The sequence below is a fragment of the Alligator mississippiensis genome, chromosome 2, assembly GCF_030867095.1.
Source record: "Alligator mississippiensis isolate rAllMis1 chromosome 2, rAllMis1, whole genome shotgun sequence".
Taxonomy (NCBI): domain Eukaryota; kingdom Metazoa; phylum Chordata; order Crocodylia; family Alligatoridae; genus Alligator; species Alligator mississippiensis.
Genome location: NC_081825.1, coordinates 115,632,443 through 115,659,071, shown reverse-complemented (window position 1 = coordinate 115,659,071; position 26,629 = coordinate 115,632,443). Strand labels below are relative to the sequence as shown.

General features: G+C 39.6%; 1 protein-coding gene and 1 long non-coding RNA gene across 5 annotated transcripts in view; one reads left to right on the top strand and one right to left on the bottom strand.

The window, feature by feature from the left end:
- The window catches only part of AFG2A (AFG2 AAA ATPase homolog A), a 327,870-nt gene that overhangs the window by 84,059 nt on the left and 217,182 nt on the right, over positions 1-26,629 (bottom strand). The window lies entirely within an intron of this gene.
- LOC109284910 (uncharacterized) lies at positions 20,223-22,105 on the top strand. The gene is made up of 2 exons (XR_002092527.2): positions 20,223-20,402; positions 21,874-22,105. It is a non-coding gene; the product is annotated as an uncharacterized LOC109284910 (long non-coding RNA).

The window sequence follows — 26,629 nt, the reverse complement described above, 5'->3', positions numbered from 1 at the left end:
ACTGCTACCCCTGTGTCTAACGATTTTGTGACCTGGTCATAGAAGGCCACCAGGTTGGTCTGACAGGACCTGCCTCTAATGAACCCATGTTGGATGGACACCTGACTTCGAGGTATACATAAGGTATCTTTGTCAACTTGGGATCTAGGTGCCTAATTGAATAGTGCTGCCCACCTTTTGCATAACATCCTAGTGGTTAGTGGATGCCCTCCATTCCTCCTGTTGAAGCCTGCTGGTTAGGACACTCTCCTGGGAGATTAAAGGTGTAAGTTTGAATCACCCTGGGCTATGGAGGGCCTAGAATCCAGTTCTCTTTTTATCTAAGTGCTCTAACCAGCAGACTCTTTGGAAAGGATAGGCACTTTCCCCATGACCCCTTCCCCATACACACATACACACTGTGTTTTTGAGAGCAAGAATTCCCATAGGGAATGAACTTGCTATTGTTGATATAAGCTAGACATGCTTCTGTGAGCACTTAGATTATGGACATATACACCCCACATCTCTGATCTGCATCATAATGGAGCATAGGAAATATTTAGGCACATAGGCACTTGGACTGGATTGCTTCTGAGTAGGCACAAAAGCCTAGATGGAGTCACTGAAGGAATTTTTCAAGCCAAAATGGAGACACCTAATGAATTTAGGAGCCTTAGGAGTTTTGTGGCCAAGTGGAGCATAGCTGATCTTGTTTGCCCACTGTGACTTACAGACCTAAATTCAGCTTAAATTCTGTTCAGGCACCCATATGATCAGTTTGAATCTGGCTGTAACCGATTTGCCTGGAGGCACTGGACCAGTAGATACATCAGGGATTCAAATCCTTGTTCTGACACAGACTTGCTGCATAGTCTCAAACAAATGGTTTAACTTTCTAAGCATGCTATTCCATCTACTTTTTTCCAATAACGTTCCAAAGGTGCCATTTATGAGTGCAACATAATGGTACAAATTCTTGCTAGGAGAGCTGAAGACAGGATTTGAGCATTTTCTTGTCCCAGGTCTCAGCTCACTGCTCAAAGACGACAAGTTTTGTAAAGAGGATCCCATCTCTATTTGCTACTGTACTGAAGTTCTTAAAGTGTTCATAAGATTTACCAAAATGTTATAAAGTAATTGTGTGTTCATATTATGCTTGCTCATTTCATAATGAACTTGGTGTTCAAAACTGGTTTAAAACATGCAGAAACCTGAAAGATTAGTTCTCCTGTACATAAAAATCTAAGGTTGGGATTCAGCAAGGAAGCATAAAAGAAAGAGTTTTACTGCATACAAGTAGACAAATTTCCTATATCAAGGATTCACAAAATTATTGAAATGCCTTGCCATTTGCTCTCTAGCTTTCAAAATTGTCCTTGCAATTATTCCTCAAGTCTCTAAGTTTAAGCAACCATGTTCTGACACAAAACCAGACGTGCAGGATAAAATTATAATTCTGATGTTGGACAAGGCTTCTCTTCAGGAAAATCAGAGTTTCAGGGTTCTTTTGGGGGATGGAAAATGACAACCTCTGGGAGGCTGTCAGAGAACTCAGATTCTTTCATGGGAAGCTTCTTTCATTGGACAAGGGTATGGAACACTTATAGGAGTATAAAATCTGTTGAGAGAGGTTCCAAGGCAAAGGAGAAAATCTCTGGCTTGTTCTGTGAAGACTGAGATCCTTCCATAAGGTCTTGGACTTATGAAGAAAAGAAGCAGTTTTCCAGGGAAAAAGAGTTTTCTCTAGTTTTGAAAAGTTTTGCGTTTTGCTTCTGACTTCTGAATGAACTCAGTACTGCTGGAAGTTGAGCCAGTGAAGACAGTATTTACTAGAAACTTACAGGCAATAAGACACATTTGGTTGTGGAACAAACTTACAAATTAAATGGCAGAAGTCCCATTTATTGAAGTTGCACAGCAGAACTTGTGCTCTAGAAAACATTCCTGTCTGTGCCAAATGGTTGACTGGATGACCTAATATAATTAAGATGCCATTTTCCAATAGTTAGTATTGGCTAATATCTAAGATGCTACATTTTTTGCTATACTGAAAAAAAAGAAAACACCTAGAGAAATTTAGATATTCCTCTAATTTTGCAAAGAAAATCACCACAGGTTTTTAATTTCTAGGCAAATGTGATTATATGCATTGGTAGTAAACAAAGCTTTTTAACAGAGATGGTCCTATAGCAATGAAGACAATAAATGTGGCATTAATTAAGCACACCTCTGGGAGTATGATTATATCCCAGAGGTGTGCATAATTAATGCCACATTTTAAATATGGATGTCAAAATGCACACACAATATAGGTCTACTTAAGCTAAGTTAAAACCCCATTTTGAATACATCTGTCATTCCATAATGTCAGTGGCTGGGTCTGAGAGTCACTCAGGGTCCAGGGGAGCAACAAGGACCAAAAGGAGTGTGCAGGCAGTGCTAGGAAGCAAGGAAGCCAGGAGTCAGAAGATCAGTCCAAAGACCCAAGTCAGAGAGGCAGAGGGTCAGGCAGAGTCTGGAGTCAGAAAGCAAGCCTGGTCAGCTATCCAGGTGATCAAGCTGGGACTCAGCTTAGGAAGTCAAAGGGTCAGGGCAAGCTGGGTTGGGTAGCCATGGGATCAGTCAGAGAGCTGGCAGTGGCATAAGCTGAGGATAAAGCGGCTTGGGTACAGATTGAGCCCTGTTGCCTGTACACTTCCTCTTCCAGGTCATGGGTTTATATCAGATGGCTGAAGGGTCAACTGGCCCTGGCTAGCCATTTTAGTGGTTTAGTGGTTGAGGAGTGGCCAGGACCAGATGGATGGCTCTGGCCACTTTAGTATAGACCAGGTGCTCAGACATGGAGATGGCAGACTGGGATGAGTGGTTATGCTAGGCAGCCTGAGGTCCCAGGTTTGAGGCCATAGCCTGACAACCCTTTGATCTTTCCTTTGATATATCACTCTGCTTATGTATGTCTGTTTTGCTCATCAGAGATTTGGAGAAAGCATTTGGAAAAACAGTGTTTGAACATAGCTTTCAAACTTGTAATTCTTGAAGTATAAAGTAAATTAAAATATGAACTCATCATCACTCTTGCAAAAGAAAGAAGAATGCCCTGGCTATTTTAATACACACACATGGGTGCTAAGGTCAGTGCTAAAGAATTCCCACTAAATTCAGTGGTGATGAATTATCCCTACAGCAGTAATATTACTCCTGCATCTGCAATACTGAAATATCCTCAGATTTGGAATTCATTTCCAGTACACCTGCATATAAATATCAGGAGAGTTTCACAATTCAGATGGTTTCAGAACTTCAGGAATATTTACTATCCAACTCAACAGCCACAGGACACTCTGAGAACACAGAGACTCCAGAGAGAGAACATTTAGAATTGAAAACAATTCCAAAATCAACAGTTTTCCCTCTTTGTGCACAGGAAATGCTTTCAGTAAACTCTCCAAATCCCTGTACACAATGCAGAGCTTCCTCCTGTTGCATACTGTTGCATAGTACTTCATATTTTATTTCATGGACAAAAGTCTGACGATATCACCTCAATTTCCAAGGCTAAGGGAATTGATGAAGGCCTGTTCAGCTACAGCTGTGCATGAGGTTCTGCCTTATGAGTAATTTTGGACCTGGTCCACTGCCCCATGGATTTATGTTAATGAAATGGGGGAAAACAATTATAAGAATATGTGCACGGAGCTCTAAACCATACTCTAGAAGACCAGGCATCATCCAATTTTAAACTGCTCAGATTTCATAATTGTACACTCCATTCAAGGGCTGACAACGTTCTTCTCCCTCTGTCATAGCTAGAAACTATTCACATGCAAGACTACCAATGTTAGATGAGATGCACGGAGTGGGCATATGACACATAATTATACACAGAATATTCCCTTTCCACGCACTTGCTTACCCCACCACTTGCTTTATTTGCAGCTGTGGAATGTGATTTCTTTCTCTTTGCCTAAGAGAATCTCTTCTCAATTTCATACCCATAAATCTGTTCAACCAGACTGAATGGAAACAATCTGCATTCCAGTCTTTCATCTTTCTCTGCAAGAACTTATTTAGAGTACTGTAAATTTCTTGAGCTTCTAACAGGGATGAGTCAAAGATTATGTCAAAGAAAAGGCTACCGAGCTGACAATCTACTGCAGAGCACTACAACTCCAAACTTAAGTACAATACAGACCCATACTAAAAAAAGTCTCTCAAGTTTTCAGCTTCTATTCTAAACATGATATAGAAATCAATACTACACAGTAAGAAGTCCTAGCAGTTTAGTGCCCTCCAGGATTCAAATTAAATAAAGGATCCTTTAAGGCTCTGATCCTACTTCAAGTCATGTACTAGCAAACTTTATTGGATATACACTGGTAGTCTTTATCTGTGCACAGAACCAAGCCAGTTCATGGCCCTATCTTGGAATGGGAGATTTAACTCCATAGTTCTTGGTTAGCAGTGATTTACTTTAGAGAGAGAATGTTTTTAACTTTTTAAAATTTATATATTTGACATCGCTTTAGATGAAGTATGGAAATAGGACGACTTGAAAGAGGTAAAAAATAAAGGTTTACTGAGCATTTCCACAGAATGGGTAATGACTGGCCACGCCTACATATTGTTACTGAATGTGGAAGTACTAAATGATGGCGCCGTAACAGCCCATACTATGCCATGCCAGACATGCATGATTACATTTAGCTCCTATGTCACTGTAGTGAGACACTATACTGAGGGAGCGCGCCACTACGGCAATGTAGCTGCAGTGTCATGGTTTGTGCTCAACGTTGCTACGGAGATGTAGTGTCACTTGTAGATGCACCCACTGAGTCATAAAGGTTCTTTTATAAGATTAAGTTATTTATTTTGTCATGAATTTAGGTATCACGTTAAATTCCCATTATGAAGAAAGGATCAGTTCTAATTGAAATATATACCAAATGTAAATAACAAAGCCCTGATTTTTCAGAGCTTTCATACAGAATTAAAATTTAAATATTTTAATTTGACAAAAGTCAAAAATTAGATTGGTTCTTTTTTCATTCATTTACCTTTTCTAGATTCAGTCTGTCAATGCACAACTGGATTTAACGATACCCATTAATGTTATATTGCAGAAAGTGAAGTTACTCTGACAGCAATCTATGTAGAGTAAAATGAAAAGAATCTGATCCTTTAGCAAAATCTCCTTTACAAAGAACAAAATCAAAGAAAAATCTTTCCATGCTCTTTATAATAATCACAACAGTACACTATTTTCTGTTTTAGGAAATAACATAATTTGCTTATTATTTTAAACATGAAAACTGGAAAGCAATGCAATATTAGTTTAAAATACTGTAGTAAATGACGGGCTCAATCAAATGATCATCGAACAGTGAATATTAGGAATTTAGTGCTTAAATTAATCTTGAACACATACAGAAGCTATTGCTTTGGGTTTTTTTAATTAAGCTAGATAATTTAGGATATTCCAAATGAGTGTTTAGTTACATATCTCCTTTACTAGGTACTAGAAACTACAGTGAATTTCTGTGGAACAGCCTACAAATACATACAGCATAAGTGTCTACGGGCACATATTGTCCTTACACAATGTAATTCAAAAGCAAACCTACTGGAATGATTGTCAAATAATGGCATGATTATCAAAAACAATGATTCTACATGAGTCATTTGCATGAATTAGAAGCTGGTATTTGAAAGGTAAGGCAGATGCAATACAAGAGATGTGGACTTAAATAGAGAATGTGCATATACCACCACATAAATTTGATACTGTGTCAAAGCTTGTATCACACACATGGAAATCCCTAAGGGCACATACCTTGCAGGAATGGCTAAGAGCAGTATAATTTATGAATATCTATTATGTTAAGCCCGAAAAAACTCCAAAACATTTGGAGAAAATAATTATGGAATTGAAGGTCTAATCTGATTTGCTAATATTATGATAACGTGTGTTGTATTTTTAAAACAATGCTGTGATACTCAATTTAATATGGATATATCCAAAAAAATCTTAATGAGAACATTCAAATGGTTTCACTAAAAAATCAATTATTCAAAGTAATTTTCATTTGTAATCAATGGTGATATTATGTTAAACAACAGGGGATGCACTTTCAGGGAGAAATTAATTGCATTTTCTATCAAGTTAGTAGATAGCTTTTACTATCCAGTTAAGAGACTGTTTCTTTTTTTTCTTTTGTCTCCCATTAGAGGTAAAACACAGGCCACTACTGAAGTACTACATTTCTATAGAAAGACCAAAATTTTCATATCTTATACTTGAAGAAACATGTAACATAAATATTGTGTGCGTTTGTGTTCATGCAAATATAAACACATATGCATAGCTATCTATCTATATATATGCATATACATTATATGTATTATACATGTCTCATTTATTTCCAATTGATCTTTCTCCCACAGTAATTCTGATTAGCCCACTGCCCTGCTTAACTTTTTGAGAAGCCTTACAAACGTTGCTGTGTAAAATATTGTTTTCTTTCAGCTCATCAGTAATATAATGGCAAGTCTTAAAGCATCAAATAATCTCTCAGATGATTTCCCTAGAGTATATGTAAGTTATTTCTAAGAAAGCTAGGAAGACAAAGAAGCCTACAATACTCTTAGTAGACCCAGTCTGTTTCATGGTATCACAGAACAGGAATGTCTTCAGTAAAGTTAAGTGCTATAGCACAAAAGGAAGCTACTTTTCATTAGTGAGATGCCTGATGATAGACATTCAGCAATATTCAGAAGACGAAGAGAACACTTCACAGTACAATTCTTGCTTATTGCACAGTAGCCTAATAACACTGTGCAGGAACGTGCTGGTCAAAAACTGTGCTAATGCACTACTGCACAGTGTTATTAGTAGGGACTTACTGAGTTCATGGTGCAAGTGAAGTGCGCTGTGGCTCCTTTAATATTGCAGTTGTCCCCATGGGCCTCGTGTAGTATTGCAGTAACTATAACTGCTTTGATGGCTTATATTGTTATTTTTCTTTTTTAAATAACGAAATACTTAACCATTAAGATTAACTTTATCTTATGATTTACTTTTTATAATAATTTGATCAGTCAATATTAGGGTTCTGGAATTAACCACCTATTTTAAATTTCTTATTGCTTAGCATAATTATATGTGACATATTGGGCTCACAATTTTAGACATATTTGACCTATTGGTCTCATGACTTTAGAACTTAAATTTAGTATAAGGGAAATGCTTGTGTAAGGGGTTGCGGTATGTCTGGTGTATGTGGAAAGAGGTAAAGAAAGAATGAATGATGTATGTATGTGACAACGTGAGGGAAGACAGTCCTCTTGCAGCAGGTGAAAATAGCCTTCTGTGGTTTAATGGTTAAAGGCTGCAGTGACGTTAAGTCAGGAGTTAAGGATTACCAAATACTAGATCATGCTTCACCCCGATGGCTGTAGACTGCAAGCAATGACCCCCATGAAGATTTCAGACCACAAAGCCAGAAGAACACGTCCTACCAATCCCAGCCTGCCAACAGGACAAGGAGGATGACCTTCGCATCTGACTTAGCGGAATCCACAGGTTTGTATGGACAGCAATCACTATAAAGAATGAACACAAAGACAAGGCTTTGGGTCCTTTCCACCTGCAAGAAGGAGTTTGGGTGCATCCAACAAGACCTGACTCCATCTCTCATGGTGAGTCTGGCCAGACACCAAACTGACCTGAGCAACTTTAGAACTTGGTAACACCTTAACCTTTGCACGACTGTCTATCTATCTGTGTATGTGTGCTTGTCTCTCTTGTATGGATGAATGAATGAATAAGTATGCATGGTAATGAGTGAAGCAGACAACCTTACTGTTCTTTATACTTTTCATGTTGCATGTTTTATGTCTTATGTTCCAATAAGCGCGGCATTGTGCCTTATCCCGATAAGATTCCTGCTCGTTTTTAATTCACACTGTACACCTGAGCGCACAACAATCCCCCCCTCCCCTGCGCTGATTGGTGGAGTGCCCTTATCTTGCAGCTTGCTCCTGATTAGTGGGGATGTGAAAACTGTGGTTTTAAATATGGCACACACCACTGGGCATTTTTCTCTCCCACCACTGATTGACTGAGGGGCCCTAGGTGGGCCTGCTGTTTGCTGCTGACTGGTGGGGAGGCAAAAATGGCACCATGTTTAAAACCATGGTTTTAGCTTCCCTGCTGATCAGGAGGGAGCAGCACGGTCCCTCGCTAACAGCAGTGTGGGGGAGGGGGTGTCAAGGGGCAAGGTGCACATAAGGGAACATGCAAGATTAAAGGAACTACCGTGCATTCTACTTCTGCCAAGAATTTGGTAGGTCCCTAGTTATTAGGCTACTGTGCAGTAAAGCATCACAAAGAAACCATGTGCCAGTGTTACTGCACATTTAGTTAGTACTTCATGAAGCAAGTACTAAACTAAGTGTGCAGTAAGTACTGAACATTAATGAACATGTAAACATGCCTATGGAATCCCAGATTCTACACCAGGACCTAAGCACAACGCTCTCAATTGATTTCAGGCCCTTCTATACACATCACTCCCTCCCCAAACCTGACTACTTCCACATCTGCCTCCTCCAATCTGTCCACTTCCCAACCTCCCACTCCATATCCATTTCCTGCTTTGACACCTACAACCTTTTCTCTGCTCTTCAGTCCCGTACATGTGTGAATTGAAGTTTACAGTGACTCAGCCTAGACAAGTTTAGAAAGATTTTCACAAGAATGACCAAATGCACGTCCCTAACAAGAGCAAGTTTCTGCTCCCAAACTGGGAGGTGCCATAGCTTCTCAACTAAAAAGCTGTAAGAAATTGATTTACAGGAAAAAACCAAGGTCTCTGGGGCAAAAGATATAGTGCTTTTAAGATACTTAGGTAGGCAACAGCAAGCAATTTCTAATGTACTCTTTGGACCAAAATGGCAGCTTCAGAGGCAGTACAATCTCTGAGCCATCCTTAGCAAACCCACAAACACATGCACTTCCTCTTGACACCTCAAAGGTCCCAAAAAAGACTGAAAACTTCTCTACCTACCAAAAGTACCTTTGGCTATGCTGCCCACTGGAAAGAACATTGCCCTTTAGCAATACCATGGGCTCATGAAACTGTTAACTAAAGTATTCTAATGGAAACTGCAACCTTTTGTGCATTCACAATAGTAAAGAAGTTAAATTCATAACTTCATGCACAGGTATCTATTTTGTGAGTTAGAGGAGCAACACAAAGTGAAAGAAGTGCTGCATGTGGCTGTGATTACTTTTTATTTTTAATACAAAGTTTTTTCTGATGCACTGCGGTTCTGCAGTTCTTTATTTTTTAGCTTTGGAAGTGTGTTAAAAATATACCTTTATTTAAATATAGCTATATTTTAAATATTTAAGTGGAGGGAGAGTTGATGGGTGTGGATAAGTATTATGAGTCATATACTTACCCTAAGCAAAAATGTTGCATACCTTTGATGAGCATGTAAAAAAATTAGCTGTACTGTAAAATGGTTTTATTCCCATCTTTCAGTTACTCATATAAAATGTTTGAAAGTTTCATGAAAGGAAATATCTAAAATATATAATTTACCATATGGAAAAATAGCATACCAATAATATTAAGTGTTTACACCACACAATTCATCTTCAAAGGATTTTGTAACATTAAATTAATTTATTTTCATAAGAGCTCTGAAAAAATATTTTAAAAAAATGAGAAAAGTGAAGCAATGTAGAGTGATTATAATTTTGATGTGCAAGTACTATAATAAATAATGGTCAGAATATTTTCAAAGGGAATTTTTTATCAAAATATGCTGTTGCATCATAGCTGAAACTTTGTTAGTTACGTCAGTTTCAATGGAAACATTGTTGGGAAAGTTTTTGGGCCCATGGTTCTCTGATCCCAGAGAGGAAGGGACAATACACTTGCGTGCATGGACATGCATTCACAACACAATGATGTTGCTTGTGATAGGTCTAATTATAAATCTCCACTTACACACTGGAAAACTGAGCCAAGAAATTTTGTCCAGGACAACAAAAACTATGCATGTCAGAACCAAGACTGAATATTGGATGTCTCTGGCAACTAACGCTGGAATCAAATCAGTTGAAACATGGACTTTCTCTTCCCCAGTGGACAATTAAACTAAATCACTTTCCCTGATTTATGAAAATATCAAATTCCAGCAAATATATATGGAAGTGTTTATTGTACACATGGAAGAAGCACATACGAACAATCAGAAATGCTTGTTTTATTATACAATTTTCCCACCTTAATAAATTAGTCATCCTCTTTGTCCACTTATTTTAAAGGACATATCTATATTAACAGTAATATAGATATATATAACAGCAATATATAATTAACAGCAATAATAAATATGAATTAAATAAGTACAAACCCCACTTAATGAGGAAGCATTTGGTCTGTGGCAATATCTTAAACAGTGTATTAAGAAGTTGTGAAATTTTAAATTCCAGTCTTTCATAGTGTCCATAAGGAAAAAAATATTTAAAAATGAGAAAAGTGAAGTACTGTAGAGTGATTATAATTTTGATTCTTATTTTTCAGTCATCAAAATATGAGTTTTATATAATTTCAAATGGTTTCTTATAAAAGTTCACCCAAACACCACCTTCTAACAACCTGTGGCCTGATTCACTGAAGTTCAGAGCTACTTAAATGGGAATGGAAGTCGCTCATTATTTCCAAGCAGGGGTTCAACACCTGGTTTTACTGGACTCTAGAGTTGCTAAAGAATTTGCTCCAACAGTGATCAGACATTTATTATGGAGATTGACCTCTTCAACAAGACACTTGCTATAATATAGCCTGTGCAACTCCTAACCAGTATTTTGGTACATGCAAACAAAATGATTTTATATAGTTGGATGATCACATGCTTAAAAAAACAAACAAAACCAAAAACTAATTAACATCAGAGCAAGATTTAAGTCCCAACAAGAAACATCAAAAGGCATTACAACATTGTTTGATGCTCCTCTCCTGGCAATGAGCCTTTCCCAGTTTCACAGAGGAAAAACAAATGTTTCCAGTTACACACAAACTCATACACCATTGGTTAAGTGAGGCCAGACCCTTTTATGCTAAGAGCACTGGCATATCTTTGTTGCCAACTGACTTAGAATGCTTCTCAGAAATAAGAGGTTCTTCCTGAAGCAATACCAAGATAATGAGGGTTGATCAAAAGATGACGTGATAATCTCCAAAGGAAAATAAGCAGCAAGAGTGGTAAAATACAGTAGGAGAAGAATCCAACACCACCTTGAAAAGAATCATTTAATTTTTTGAAATGATCACAAACTAGAGATACCACCACATTCCTTCAAGTATTTAACACAATGAGCTTGACTTTTGTTTTGTACTGAAGTAATGAAAAGCAACTTCTTAAGTCACACGGATGACTGCTATCAATGAAATTAGAATCTGGCAATTCATCATTACATCCATCATAGCCTAAATTTTATGATCCAGTCCTATAAACCTTGAACCATTAAAATGCCAACTACCTTCAACAGAATCTGGAGCGTGGTATGAATGCAAGATGATATCTCCTTTACATTCTACCTCCTCAGACCACAAGTAGAACAGTCTATAAATTACTCAAGAGAAAACAAACTAAAACATCGTGTCAGAATTATTTCAACCAATTGATTTAAAAAAAAACAAAAAACCCTGGCACAAAGAAGCAATGTGCAAAAGAAAATGAGAGTCACTTACACATTGAAGTTAAGCTCTTAATAATGATTTCATAATTGTCTTCTTAGGGCACCATTTTTAAAATGGTTCTGGCTATAATATCATATGCATATGGAACTAAAAATAAAAGATGAAAAAGATGCACAGAAACGTGCATAGCATACTACAAGATATCCCCAGTGCAGAATGAATTCATATGGCATTATTTGGAGCAGTTATTCAGTTAAAAAAAAATTCTACAGACTAATCCCCACAACATTATCCATTAATTTTCTCATCACTATCTTGGATTGCTAGTTTGTTGTATTTCTTGTACCTTGCCTTACACTAAGGTCTTCAGGCAAGTTTCTGTTGCATGAGTTTGTACAATGCCTAGAACCATGGGACCTTGATCTCTAGTCTACACCACACAGTAAACATCCTTATCCAACCTTCAACTAACCACTGGCTAGAAACATGACTAATATTCAAATATGCATTGTGCACTGTCTTCCACACTTACTCATCCCCTCCAATGTCTTCAGAGCTCTTTGACAATGGGAGTTGAAGTGTACATTATGATTAATGAACACCATCAAATTGTCAATGCTTTTCTTACATGCCGTTATACAAAAATATGGCACAGACTAGGAGGCCATCATTTATCTACTGAAATCTCCTGTAAGATGTATATAGTACACATGTTTACACATACGTGAGTATACGTGGTTACTGCTGAGGCCATTTTACCATCTGTTTTCCCAGAGGGCGAAGTAATGGAACTCTTTCAGTTGTTACTTCTTGTTTGTATGCTACAAAGAACTCAATAACTTCATCACAGTATGTGAGGGAACAGGCATTGTAAGGTGCCTGGAAGCCACAGAGGTTTGGCAAACCATTTGGCTCTGTTTTAAATATTATGCTGATTACACAGGACAGAGAACAAGTTCTACTTTGTAAATACAATTAACAACTGTTTAAATATATACCCTCAGCACTCAGTTTTGCTTTTTTTTTTTTTTTTTTTTTAACATTTTAATCTCTGAGCCATAAAGGAGAGACTTCCTTTTTATCAAATACAAAAAAAGACGTGCTATTTTTCTCTCAAATGTTTGGTTTCCTAATAACAGAACAAAGTGCAGGGCTACAATCAGGCTCCTAAATAAATGGTCTAAAAATATGGACACTCAGAAACTTCAACTGGAGCTGTTGGCTGCTCATTACTTGAAAAATCAAGCCACTTATTTAGGACCCTCAGGCCCCAATTCAGTCAGGTTTCTAAAATTAAGTATGTGAGCAATCCTATTGAAATCAACAGACTACGCATGTTTACACTTGGAAATGTACTTAAGTTACTTACTAAATTATGACTTATGTAAGGATTCAGAATCCTAACTTCAGGCCTCCATTTTGACCAAAAAAAAAAAGGAACTGTATATTATAGTTAGGGACCTGCTTAAATCACAGTTTCATGATTTTCACAGAAACCACAAAAAATGGTGACCTCTACAACTGCTGCGAAAAATTGCATTGGCCACAATTTCCCAGCAAATCAACAACAAAATTAAAAACTTTAAGATAAAAATGCTTGCTCCTCAGTGGGACCTAGCAATTCTCACTATCCTTGCGGCCCTGCCTCACAGCCCACCCAGAAAGGGTAGGAGTCAGCTGGCAGGGCAGTAAGATAGGCAGCAGCCTCAAAATCCAGCTGAGTTAAAGCTGGCAGCTGACAGCTTGTGCCTCTCCGCCAATCAGCACCAAGGGGTAGGGCTGCGCAAAGGGCAGTCAGCAGTCAAGATAGGGGCCGCCCCTTTGTCCCTCTTCCACCCAGGGCCTCTGCCACTCAGAACCAAAGGATGGGGCCACTGCAAAATGACCATGATATCAGCTCTTCAGGCTACAACCAAGCCATGAAAATTGCTTTCTCTCACCGTGCATTAGGTAGGTCCCTAGTAATAGTGTCCAAATATAAACCCAACAGGGAATCAGAAAACTGAACCATGTATCCTTTGCTACTGCCAAACACAGTAGGCCAGACAGAATAGTGTGTATAACTGGAATAAGTGCACATATGACTCAAGCCGAACACGTTTCAATTTTCTTGGACATTAGTGAAAAATACCATTTTCACTATATTAGGTTCTACCATACTCTGCAAAAGAAAATATGATTTAGTTTTTTTTTTCTTTTAGCTTGGAACAATTTGATTGTGTGACAGCAAAACTATAAGGCTGTCCAACAAGGAAGGCCACTGTCAGGAACAGATCCAAAGCAGGTGAGGTGGAACAGCCTCACCCCTTTCCAGACTATGTAGCAGGAGCAACAACCAGGGACTTTAAGTCCCCAAAGGAGGTAAGAATTCCCCTCTCTTCTTCTCCATGCTCAGAGACACATTCCCTCCTATCTCCTCCCATTCCTCCCTTCCGCATCTCTAGTGACTGCTCACACTGTCCCCACTGTCCCACTTCAGACAGGTTGCATGGGGGCCAAGTTCAAAATGGGATAGCAACAGCAGCACGTGGGCACATTCTCCCTCACTGCCTGGTCCCCCACCAGCCTGGGAGCAGGCATGGGGAGGAAGAACTCGCCAACCCACTGTTGTTTTCGCTGCCTCTCTCCCAGGCTATGCCCAGCCTTGTGCAGCCTGGCCGGAGCGGCTCTAGAGCTCCCCTTGCCCCCCAAGAATGGAGGAGGTGGAACATGCCTCTGAGCAGGGAGGGAAAGGGGAATTTTTATCTGCTTTGGAGACTGAAAAAAGACCCCAACTACTGCTCCTATGGTACAGCCTGCCTGCCCCAGTGGAGGGGGAGCAGAGGACTTGGTAACATCCTGCAGCGCCGGCCACGGCTGCCCCTTGTAAAATTCTGGATCCTCTTCTGGCCGCTATATAGGGAAGATAGATATAGTAACCTGAAAATAGCAGATATACAGTAGTTTTACAACAGCAAAGACAGTGGCAAAATCCACTGAGGAACTTTGTCACTGCTAAGCTGCTAAAAGGAAGAAGTGGCTGAGAGTAAATACACTAGCATCCTGCCTAATGTCCAATGTGTTCTTTCATACATAGTTACCAGTCCAGATCTCCTGCATCAAAATGTTTCACAGCATTTTTTCTGGGTGTTAAACTGGAAAGAACAGCCAAAACATAGCTGAACTGATCTTGACATCCCAACCAAGGTTAAGCTGTGTTTAAGTACAGATGATCAATTTGGTTGTGTTTTGTGTTTAAGGAAAATTATAAATAGTTTATAAAGGGTTAACAAACGACTAACAGGTGTTATAATTACAATACACACATGCTCAGTACATATTATAGATAGTTAAGAGTTGTGTTTATAAGCAACCTAATGGCCTGCCAGTCTCCATAAAAGTCTAAATCCTTTAATAACCTTGTATTAACTCTGTATAATCTATTTATAAATGTGCCCTTACCATAAGGAGGGACCCACAGCTCTGCAGTTAAACAGATTTCCTAACACATGGTAAATTAGTAGACATAATATTGTTGTCTAATTTTGTATGGGATAAGTGAAAAGAAAGAATCAGGAGTTTGATTCCACGTGAAGGTGTTTGCATTTGTGAGATCAATCTTCCCCACTCTGTTGAAAATCTCAGTCTCTCAGAATCAGAAACAGGTGGGTCTGGAACAAGCTAGGTAAAGCAAAAGGCTTTCAAAGGTACCTTAACCTTTAGCCATTTATCTTGGCTAAGTTAAGGATTTATTTCCCTCCTGAGTAAAGTAATGTGCAGTAAAGATAATTTGTGCCCGTGCAAATAAATTAAGCAAGAGGCTAGCAAAACAGTTATCTCCCATAGAAATTAAGTCTGTTTCCTCCAAACTCCTTTTATGCAATCATGTGCAGTAAGGAAGTAGCACTGGCTAAGGAAAAGAAACAAAGTAATAGCGGCTTGCCCAGAAAGCAGCATGGTCTAAGGACCAGGTATGAGAGGAATTATTCATAGATTCATAGATGTTAGGGTCGGAAGGGACCTCAATAGATCATCGAGTCCGACCCCCTGCATAAGCAGGAAAGAGTGCTGGGTCTAGATGACCCCAGCTAGATACTCATCTAACCTCCTCTTGAAGACCCCCAGGGTAGGGGAGAGCACCATCTCCCTTGGGAGCCCGTTCCAGACCTTGGCCACTCGAACTGTGAAGAAGTTCTTCCTAATGTCCAATCTAAATCTGCTCTCTGCTAGCTTGTGGCCATTGTTTCTTGTAACCCCCGGGGGCGCCTTGGTGAATAAATACTCACCAATTCCCTTCTGTGCCCCCGTGATGAACTTATAGGCAGCCACAAGGTCGCCTCTCAACCTTCTCTTGCGGAGGCTGAAAAGGTCCAGGTTCTCTAGTCTCTCCTCGTAGGGCTTGGTCTGCAGGCCCTTAACCATACGAGTTGCCCTTCTCTGGACTCTCTCCAGGTTATCCGCATCCTTCTTGATGTGTGGCACCCAGAATTGCACGCAGTACTCCAACTGCAGTCTGACCAGTGCCCTATAGAGGGGAAGTATCACCTCCTTGGACCTATTCGTCATGCATCTGCTGATGCACGATAAAGTGCCATTGGCTTTTCTGATGGCTTCGTCACACTGCCGGCTCATGTTCATCTTGGAGTCCACTAGGACTCCAAGATCCCTTTCCACCTCTGTGCCACCCAGCAGGTCATTCCCTAGGCTGTAGGTGTGCTAATTAGGAGGATTAGATATACTCTAATCCCAGCTAACTCACTTTCACTTAACGTATGGTCACTAGCATATCACTTTAACCATATAAACCAGATTCCAATCTGTAAATGAGGATGTACCCAATAAATCTTTGCAGAGTATATCAATATTCTTAACTAAACGTGCAGGATACGTCACAGGTAAAAGGAGTCCATAATGTAGGAGAAAAGGAAATAGAATCCAGTAATTCTTCATTTCCAGCTTTCTACTCATGGAGGTCAAAAGGAAAAAAAAAAGTTTGGGGTTTCTACTCTAAAAAACATTTTTAGACGTGATACAACTCCCACAAAAAAGAAAAATAATATTACAACACAAATTCTTCTGATTTTTTTCAAAATGCCATCTCTTACTCGCACTACATTTCAGCCCATATTTCTCAAAAAGAAAGAAACTGAGATAACTGGCTGCAAAAAGAAGGCACATGACAAATTTCAACAGAATGTGTTGAATTTTCACAACACTGTAGGTTGGTGGGGGTAAAAGGAAAACGGAAAACTAAACACAGGTGTTACTGAAGAGCTTTTTGTCTCTAATCAATAATAATAAACTTTGCATTGGTAGAGAATATGTGATGTGATAAGCACACTTGGCCAACATTCTGCCTGTTTGCTTTTATGATTTTCTATGCATTTGTATTCTTCTATCAATAGTTCATCCAAAAATCTGTTTCATCCTAGAACAAAAGGATGAAATTATAATGTGTATGCTGTTAACAAAAATTCGCTTTGGCCAAGGTGTGACTTAGAACAATTATCTGTCCCTGTTACGTGTCATATCTCCGAAGAGGTGCCAATCTCAAATAGGTTCTCTCTTGGACAGACTTGTCTGAAGTCAGGCAAATTTCTGCTTCAGTGCAGACAAAAAAAAATCGTTCGTTCTGCTGTAACTAGAGAGAACAGTTTTGCAATGGCAGGAAGATGACTTGAATGTCCTTTGGTTAATTTTATCTTTAAATCCTGTGTGTCAAATTCAGAGTGGGCACAAGCAGGTATATAGCAGTTAACTTAAAAACAGCTACATCTCCTTACTTAAAAAATGAGTAAGTATAGTACTGTGAACTCATATCTATCAAATCAAGGTGCCTTCTAGGTCTTTGGATAGTATAAAAGTTAACATATATAAACTTCAATGTATTTTCTAACAAGCTATGCTTCATTCTCCATGACGTTTAAGAATCATCTTATCAGTGTTCTACACGGCAGACAGGAAGAAATCAATACCAGACTTGCAGTACTAACAAACAGCAAAGAAAACCATCCGTACATAATATCTGTTTACCAAGAAGATCTTTCCATCCAGCCAGAAGTCTATCACAAATGCTACACTCCTTAAATAAGAGGAAGGAAACAAAACTTCCCAAACTTACATACTCCAACAACAACCCTACAATCTATGGCAGTATTATCAACCTATAAAAACACACTCTTATCCCCACTGAGGTTTCTGTACTATCCTGTGGTCTTTCCTTCTGCCCCACTGCACAACTCAATAAGATGCAGCGGTATGGAGACCTCAAGAGTTTTTTCCCCCACTGCCTAAGACTAAACGGAATATTTCCATGACATGGAGCCAAGGTGATCAATCCACCACAGGCCTGATGCCTACATAGCACAGCAGAAAGAAGAGAGGACACTTTCTGGACTCTATCTGAGAACCACAGTCCCCACTCTGGACTAGTAGATGTAGATGAACTATTTCTGGCTCCAGGCCCACTCTGAGATTGTCAGAAAATAATGCTTATACTACACAACCTCCGTCCTATGAAAGAGAGAGCTCTACTCAGTCTTGAAAAGAACTGTGATATAATTATACAACAGGCTGATAAGGGAGGGTGCCACTGTAGTTATGTACATAGCATATGTACAGGAAGCCAAGAGACAACTTTCCAACACAGAGTTTTGCACTCCTGACCAAAGACCCCAAGGAACAAAACTAGAGAGAACTTTTCAACCTCATCAAGATGTTACCTCTGGAAACACAGGAGAGGATTTAGCTTCCACTCCCCAAGAAACCAGGCCAGGAGTCTCTTACAACCAAAGAATCAGAAATGTGGCAACTCAGGATGTCTCTTACATTGGTACCATCAGGGAGAGAGTTTCTAGGTACACTAACTTCATCCTACTCCCATATGCCACTGAAGCTGCCAAATATTTGAAAGCCAGCAAAGATTTCCTAAAGAAATTAGGCTCTGTTGATAAACTTCCACCAAATACCGTATTAACTACCGTGGACATGATATCTCTATACACCCAGGGCTCAAATAACACTTAGACTCTTGGGGGGTGGGGGTCTGCGGCGGTGGCAGCCAGAAGAAGCCATCACCACCTGGGCTGCTTAAAAAGGCATAGGGGAGGAGGGAGCTCCTCTTGTCTCTTATGGAGGGCCTCTCATCTTTTATGGGAGGGCTCAGCCCCCTTTGAGCTCCCCCATAATTCAAACCCTGTATATACCAACATCTCCAATAAGGCCAGATTACAAACCATAAGGAACATTATCCTCAATAATGACAGTGCTTCCTTTTCCATTGTACTCTCCTGCTTTGTCCTCACACACAACTATTTTAGATTTGGAGACTCTGTATACCTGCCATAGATGGCCAAATGCATGGCTCCCCAGTATGCCAATATGTAAAGTCCTCTTCCTCTACAGCAGCTCTCTCATCCCCCCTGATATACCTAAGATGCACTGAAGACATCTTCAACATATGGACACTTGGGAAGAGATCTCCAGAGAAATTCTATCAGGACTTTAACAACTTCCACTCCTCCATCAAACTGATTGTTGAATACTTACTCCATTCATTTCTTAGACAGTGCAGTATCCTTTGTATTTAAATTACTTTATTCCTTTCCATTTAGAACCCCTGGTCTCTACAAGTCTGTTCATAACATTTGACAAACTAGGCTGTTACTTTAGAAAGCTCATGCCCCTCTGAACTGGTTAGTCAAAGGTGCTACCCTGCCCTGTTTCCTGCCTAACCTAGTGTCTGCTTTATTTAAATTTGATTAATAGATAGCCACCATTATTTTTCTTTAACTTAAACTGGGCTGTGCTTTGAATACTGTATCTCAATAATGTTATGTATGGTATCTTTCAAAAGGAAGACAGAAGAATAACATATCTGAGCATAAAGGAAAAAGGCTGTACTTTAGTCTCCCTGGAGTACTGCCTGGGCAACAAAAAGTCACATATCCAAGCCTATATCAGGGTTTGTTTAATTAGAGAATCTCAAAGCCCTTGACAGGTGTAGATGGGAAAGAACAATTATGGGTCAAATTTCCATAAGCACCTAAGTCACTTAGGAGTCTAAGCTTCCTAAATAACATAGGTGCTTGTGAAGATTTTACCGTGAGTGACTTGCCAAAGGTCACAGTGTGCTGAACCAGCAGCAACAGTCTTTGTGATCCAGGATCGTTATAACAACATAGACTATTTTCTGGGACACCTTCAGCAGAATACAATGTACCAAAAAGACTTAATTTTACGAGTGAGGAGATGGTCATTTTTTGGTAAGTAATTGAAAATGCACTTCTGGGCTAGATCCTTCCTAAAAGCCTGAATTAACAAGTATATTTCATACATAACATTTAGTCTTAAAGTGAAGTTTAACTCTGAGAAGAGGGGTGGACAGGAGGGGATGGAGGGTCTAAGAATTTTGGTGTTATAAATTGTTATGATTTTTTAACTTCTGCAAGTGGAAAATCATGAAGGTAGGTTTTAGTAGGCTTTGCATTTTATTATATTAGTTGCCTACATAGACTTGTCTCCTAAGCCCAGACTACTGAATTAATACTTATGTAGTTTTTGTAAGTTTATACATTTAAACTGAACTGCATGCATGCGCACATACACACAGAGTCAGCCCATATTTTGAGATCTGAACTATGTTTTCTCTGCAGATCTATTTTTGTTACAAAATGAGCCGGCACAACTCAAAATATAGGAAGCAGACACAGGAAGCAAACCTGCTGAGTAAGATTTCTTTACACTCATCTTTCTGACTTCATGTACATTAAGTTATTTTTTTCTTTCTTGATTTACAGTTCATATGCAATTCACCTTATTGAATTGTACAAGTTCTTGGCATTAAAAGGTCATACACATGATATCTGGAATAATTAAAACATTGGATCTTTAACATTCAACAAGTTCACCTCTTTGTAAATGTACATAAAATATCAGAAAGGTATTATTATAAGGAAAGACAGTCCACAGAATACATATACCTTAACAGGGCACTTCCTGCCACTAAAAAAAGTTGGTGAAAGTTTATTTCTGTATCAGCTCTTGAAAGATGCTTTACACTCCACCTGAATTCCTTCTACTTCCCTCCAAACTTCTTCCATAACCCAAAAGTTAAATGGATCATTGCTTCAAAGCTCTATGATTCAAGAGGACTTCCAGCTGGAGCCTGCTAATTTTACACTGCCATTTTGAAGCAGACTTTTCTGTCAGGCAAGCTATTCAGCAAGCGAACACAATAATTGGAAAGTGTAAATTTTGCAGTCAGGTTTATGAAAGAATGGAACAAAATAAATTCTCCCCTATGTCTGTGGTATCCATTGTAATCCTGCTGCACTCAACTAAAGGCCTTGATTTTATGTATATAATATTCATAGGAAATGGTGAGCACGAGGGCCAATCATAATCAGACTGATAATAATTATTCTATTTACACAGCACTCTGTATCTTCAAAGCATTTTATTAATATTGGCACAGTAGTTTACCCTTGTAAAACCCTGACAAAACAGGCATTATCACAATTTTACAAATGGGCAAATTGAGGAACAGTATCTTTGCAATTTACTGTAAACCTTTTAGGAAGCCAGGGGTAAAACTAGGATTAGCACAGTTTCTGGCTTCCAGCCTCACATGTTGCATCAGAATTCTCCTTGTTCTACAGCACAAAAAAGTGAGGTCTAAATTCCTGTAAACTCCCAGATTAAACAAAGGCAAATCCAACTCATCATCACAGCCTTGATGGGAAAACAGCAAGATTAAGTGACCAGTTTAATAATATTTAAATGGTTGGTAACAGAGTTTGGCAATGAGAAAGTAATCTTTTACCCACATTAACCACAAAATGGTATTATATAGAATGGGCAAAAACCAAGCTACCTGAGATGCCACCTGTGAAAAGCTGGCCTCTGTCCATGTTCCCTTTATGAAATATGACTAAATAAGTAGTTCTATTCCCCAGCTTAATCCTCTGCCAGCTTAATTCCTCAGCTATCCCTCTGCCTCAACTATTCCATCAATACCAGTGAAATAAATTAAAATCGCTATTACCAGTAGGCCTTATTTAAGTGATCTTTGTAATAGATTGCTCAGGTTAAGAATGAGAGTAACACACTTCTGACCATGAATTCTTTGAAGTTTGACCCCTGATGATAGACTCTTGACCAGCAACAAGAATGATTATGCATATTATGTCACCCTAAGGTACAAGCATCTCTCTCAAGACCCCAGTTTCCAAATGGAGAAGGAAACAATTGTAAAGCAACAAATCTTTAAGACTCAGAAATATCGTCTGCATTTTTGGAACATTCCCCATTTGATTTGATGAGACTCTGTTGCTATGTTTATTTTGATCTTGCTTTAAAGGACATCAGAGTATTTGCTGCTCCTAAGAATTCTGAGTCACTGATATCTACTGTACAAGTGTGTATACCAGGTAAATCCAGGCTGAATAATTTCTCATGAATGTATATATGGTATCTGACTTCTACAGATCAGGAAATAGCGGTTTTTTTAACTATTGATTGGAAATGAAATTATATAAAAATAAACATTTTGAATGAACATTAAATGTTTACTACAAATAAAGGTAAAGGCATCCAACAGTTTATAATGGAACTGCATCTTCAATGATTGCATAGAGCACTGATATGCTTAGGAACAGATTTAGTCCTAGAGGCCCTGGAAACTAGGATTATGATAGGCAAGCTATCTGTTAAATCAGGACTGTCCAACTGGTGGCCTGTGAGCTACATGCAGCCTACAAGCACTTAAACTGTAGCCCACAGGCTCCTGTCAACCTTACATCTTCAGTTCCTGGTGATTTCTCCCAGAGGTCTAAGTATTGCTCCCACAACTGCTGCTGCCTGATTCTATTACCTGTTCCTGTTGCCACCTCTTCCCTTCTCTACTCCTCCCAGGCCACTGGGCACCCCTCCATCCTCCAGCTTCTTGCCACCCATCCAGGGGCAGGGTGGTACAGCCCTTGGTGGAGACAGTAATGGGGTAGTGTGCCCTGTAGGGGTGGCAGCAATGGTACAGTGGAGCCCACAGCTTCCCAGAAGTCAGACAGGCCTGTATTAAATTAATTTTTTAGTTTTAATTATCAAAAAATAAACAGAACAGCTAAGGGCACTTCTAGGTCTGAAATTCCTGTTTCTGCTTGGCTTGTGTTGCTGCATTGTCTTCTGGAAAGAAAATGTACATTTATCTTCGCTATTGTTGTTTCAGTATAGTCTTTTATTATGAATTCTTAAAATGCTTCTCAGGACACTTGGTTCTGTTCTGTTTTGAACATACATACTTTTATAAAAAGCCTGTGGCCACAGGGCGGCCATGATGCCCCCTGGTGGCCATGTGGCCCCTGCCTGGCTCAGGCTCGGTTGTAGCCCTTCCCTTGAATCTTTCCTGCCATGCCTTGCTTTTAATAAAGATTATGAAAGGGAGACTGCCTGTGAGTTCTATGTGAGCCTGAGCCTGTGTTGATCCCCACAGGACTCCCCCCGAGTCCCCAAAGTAACAATCCTACACCCCAAAACATCAGGCCCTCTCAGCTTGCCTGTGCCCTGACAGGCACCGATCGCCTTAGGGGCTCCTTGTATGGCTCCTTAACCTCCCCTATACAACACCCCAAGCCTCATGAGTGTTACCATGTAATGTTTGGCCCTTTCAGGCACTGGGTGCCTGGTCCCCCGTGTCTACTGGGCTCCTGGCCCCCATCTGGCCCCTATGGCCTTACAAACTGCCCATTCCAGGCTCAACAGCTGCTCAGGCCTTGAGCCTGCCCCTTATAAAGCTACAGCCAGAGCCTCCTTCCAGTCACGTTAGCCTTTCATTAGCTCCCTGCCCCACCTGCAAGCAGCCTCACAGGCTGCTAACTCCCTTAAAGGAGTAGGCACACCCCAGTGCCCTGCTACAACTTTCTATTAATCATCAACTATGATGGAAGATGTTAACTGTAAGAAATGTAAAGAAACTAGATTTCAAATATAAGTTCATTATACAATAAACTGAGTTCCTTGAATTTACAGTTTTAAAAAGCTAGTGACATCTCGTTATCGTTACCTGTATTAGTGAGGTTACAGTCAAAACTATCCAAATTCCAGAGAGCATAACACAGCCACACTTCTTGCTGCTAGCATACAGCATGTTAGGACAAGAACAGTTTTTAACAGGACAACATGAGCAACACACTTTAAACAATGAATTGAGATACTCCATTTATATCACCGACAAACTGATAACCAGACTTCTGGCATACAACCTGGGTGTTCACAGCTGGACAAACTTCTGCTTCTTCCACTTCTGTTCTTGAATCATGGAGCATGTACGGTTTTAATTCTTAACCAGACTCATTTCTTCCACTACAGCTTTATTCTCTTCTCCTATAATTCTGCCCGCTTCCTAACTGGACAATTCTACTTCTTTCCAGGTAAATAAACTGAATCAATGACCACAATCCCAGCACTTGCTTGACAACTTGGATTAATTCTGCAAAACCTCCTTTCTTCTCACCTCTGCTTCTTTCTCTATAAAAGACCTAGCCAATTTCTTCCAGTAAAAACTGACTTTCCCTTACTTTTTGGCTTGTCTTCTTTACTGTCTACCCAATTCATTCTTACATTCTCTTCTTGCTCTCCCCTATCACAGATGAAAAAAATTCCTATTATCCTCTCCTTTTTCAGCCCCAATGACCCCACTACAACCCATTTCCTCATCTTCCCCAACCCCACTCTTATCCTATTTTATGCCTCCTCTCCTTAATCTTCCTCCCCAGCTTTTCTCCATAAAGTTCCTTCTGTCTATCTTGCAATTAGGGGTGTGCAAAGCTTTGGTCGCCAATTCAATTCAGAGAAGATATGGCCCAATTTGGAAGCCAAATCACCAAATCCAAATCGAATCAGGAGTGGAAAGAAAACCCCCAAGTCAATTTAGAAAAGATTTGGCAGGCAATCTTTCACGGGACAGAAACTGAGAAGAGGGAGAGGGAGGGGAGGAGGGGGAAAACTGACATCTGCAGCTGGCCAGTGACTGTGATCTTTCCCTGAGTCCCCTTCCAATCACAGTGCTCTGCGGGAGGGACGTAGAAACAGCACATAAGCCTCTATCTGCAGGCTTTATGTCCCTTTTGTGAGCTGCTTCTGCCTGAGCACTGGGAAGGCCCCCTGTTACAGGTTATCATACCTGCTGTTTTTATCCTGCTGTCCCTTAACACACACACAAAGTCACACACATCACTAATTTTGCTTTCAGAAGCTTGAGGTGCAGTTTCCCAGAAACCCCTCCACCTATCTCCTTAAAACCTGGCAGGCTTCATGGCCTCAGAAGGAGCTACCATATGGGCAGTTTTTCATCCCGCTATGCCTTACATGTCAGAGTTTTGCTTGTCAGCACCCTGAGGTGCAGTTTCACAGAAACCCCTACACCTATCTCCTTGAAACTTGGCAGGCTTCATGCCCTCAGAAGGGGCTGCCATCCCTGCTGTTCTCATCCAAATCTGCCAAAAAGGGACAGTTATAGGTATTTCAGTGATTCCCCATTATAGTCTATGGTCAAATCACTGAATCTCTCCAAATCAGCACTGAATCTTCCGAAGCTGATTCGGCCAAATTGATTTGGGACAGTGATCCGAACCTCCAAACTGAATTGCTGTCCTCCAAATCAGCCGAATCCAAATTAAATACTTCCCTAATACTTCACAAGGCCTACTTCCAACCACTGCATCATCTGAGTTCACTAAATGTGCTGTTTACAGTTACTGAGTTCCTCCTGTCCATCCTAGATGGTCTCCAATCAGCTTCTGTCCTCTGCAGTCCAATGAAGTTGCTCTCATGAAATTATCTAATAATCTTCCCTACCCAAAGTTTAGGAACCAGCCCCATCTTCTTTGACCTATCAACTCTTTGACAAAGTTGACCATACATTTCTTCTTTAAGCTTTGTCCTCCTTGAGCTTTCTTAACTCTACTTTCCCCTGCTTTTATTCCTATCTCTAATAATTTCTCCAGTCAATCTTTTGAAGATCCTCCTCATCCACTGCTCCACCTTTCTGAGCTTGTTCCACAGGACTTTGTCCTTTGTCCCCTTCTCTCTATCTGTACTGCTTAGCTCTGTGTAATCTCATCTGCCAGCACATTTTATTCCCTTCTTAGCACTGACTACTTACAGGCTGCTCATCTGCTCCCCAGAAATATCTGCAAAGCTTCCTCCTTATTCTCTTTCAAATCTTCTTCTTTAATATGATGCCCAGACAAAAACTAACAAAGCTTAAACCACTGGCATGCTGAGAGCATTGCATGGTTAGTATTGTATTATTGTTTCCTTCTCCCCCAAGGCTGCCTGCCTGTATCCATTTGTTGTCTTAAACACAGACCGTAAGGTCTCTGAGAGAGGACCATCTTTTTTTCTGTACATGTACAGAATGTAGCACTATCAAGCTCCTTCACTAAGGTTCATCGGCACTACAGTAATACAAGTAATAACAACAAAATTATAAAGTTTCTGCACAATAGGGTTATTTTAAATCTCATAGAATTTATCCATACAAGTATCCTGAGCTCCATTAAAAACTATCCAAAATGGGTATTTCCAATATATCTTAAACCATTTTACTGTCTTTTTATAATGAATTATATTTAATGCATCTTAATTTGTACTTCATGGTTTTTCTACTGATAAAAATTAACACAAACATGACATGTTGTTACTGGGCTGCATTGCATACCAATCTAAAGAAATAAACAGCTGCTCATCTATAAATAAATGCTTTATAAAAGAAATGCTTTTAAAAACGAGAAATATCATCATCTCCCTAAGACTGGTAGAGAAAACTGTGCAGAACTGTCAAGTAGCTTGTCCATAATAAGTTATACAAGTCTGAGAGAGGCCTGGAATAGAAAAACTGGCGCAAGTTAAGTATGTATGTACATTTCCTACTTCCAAGCCATTGGCTGGCTCTGTAC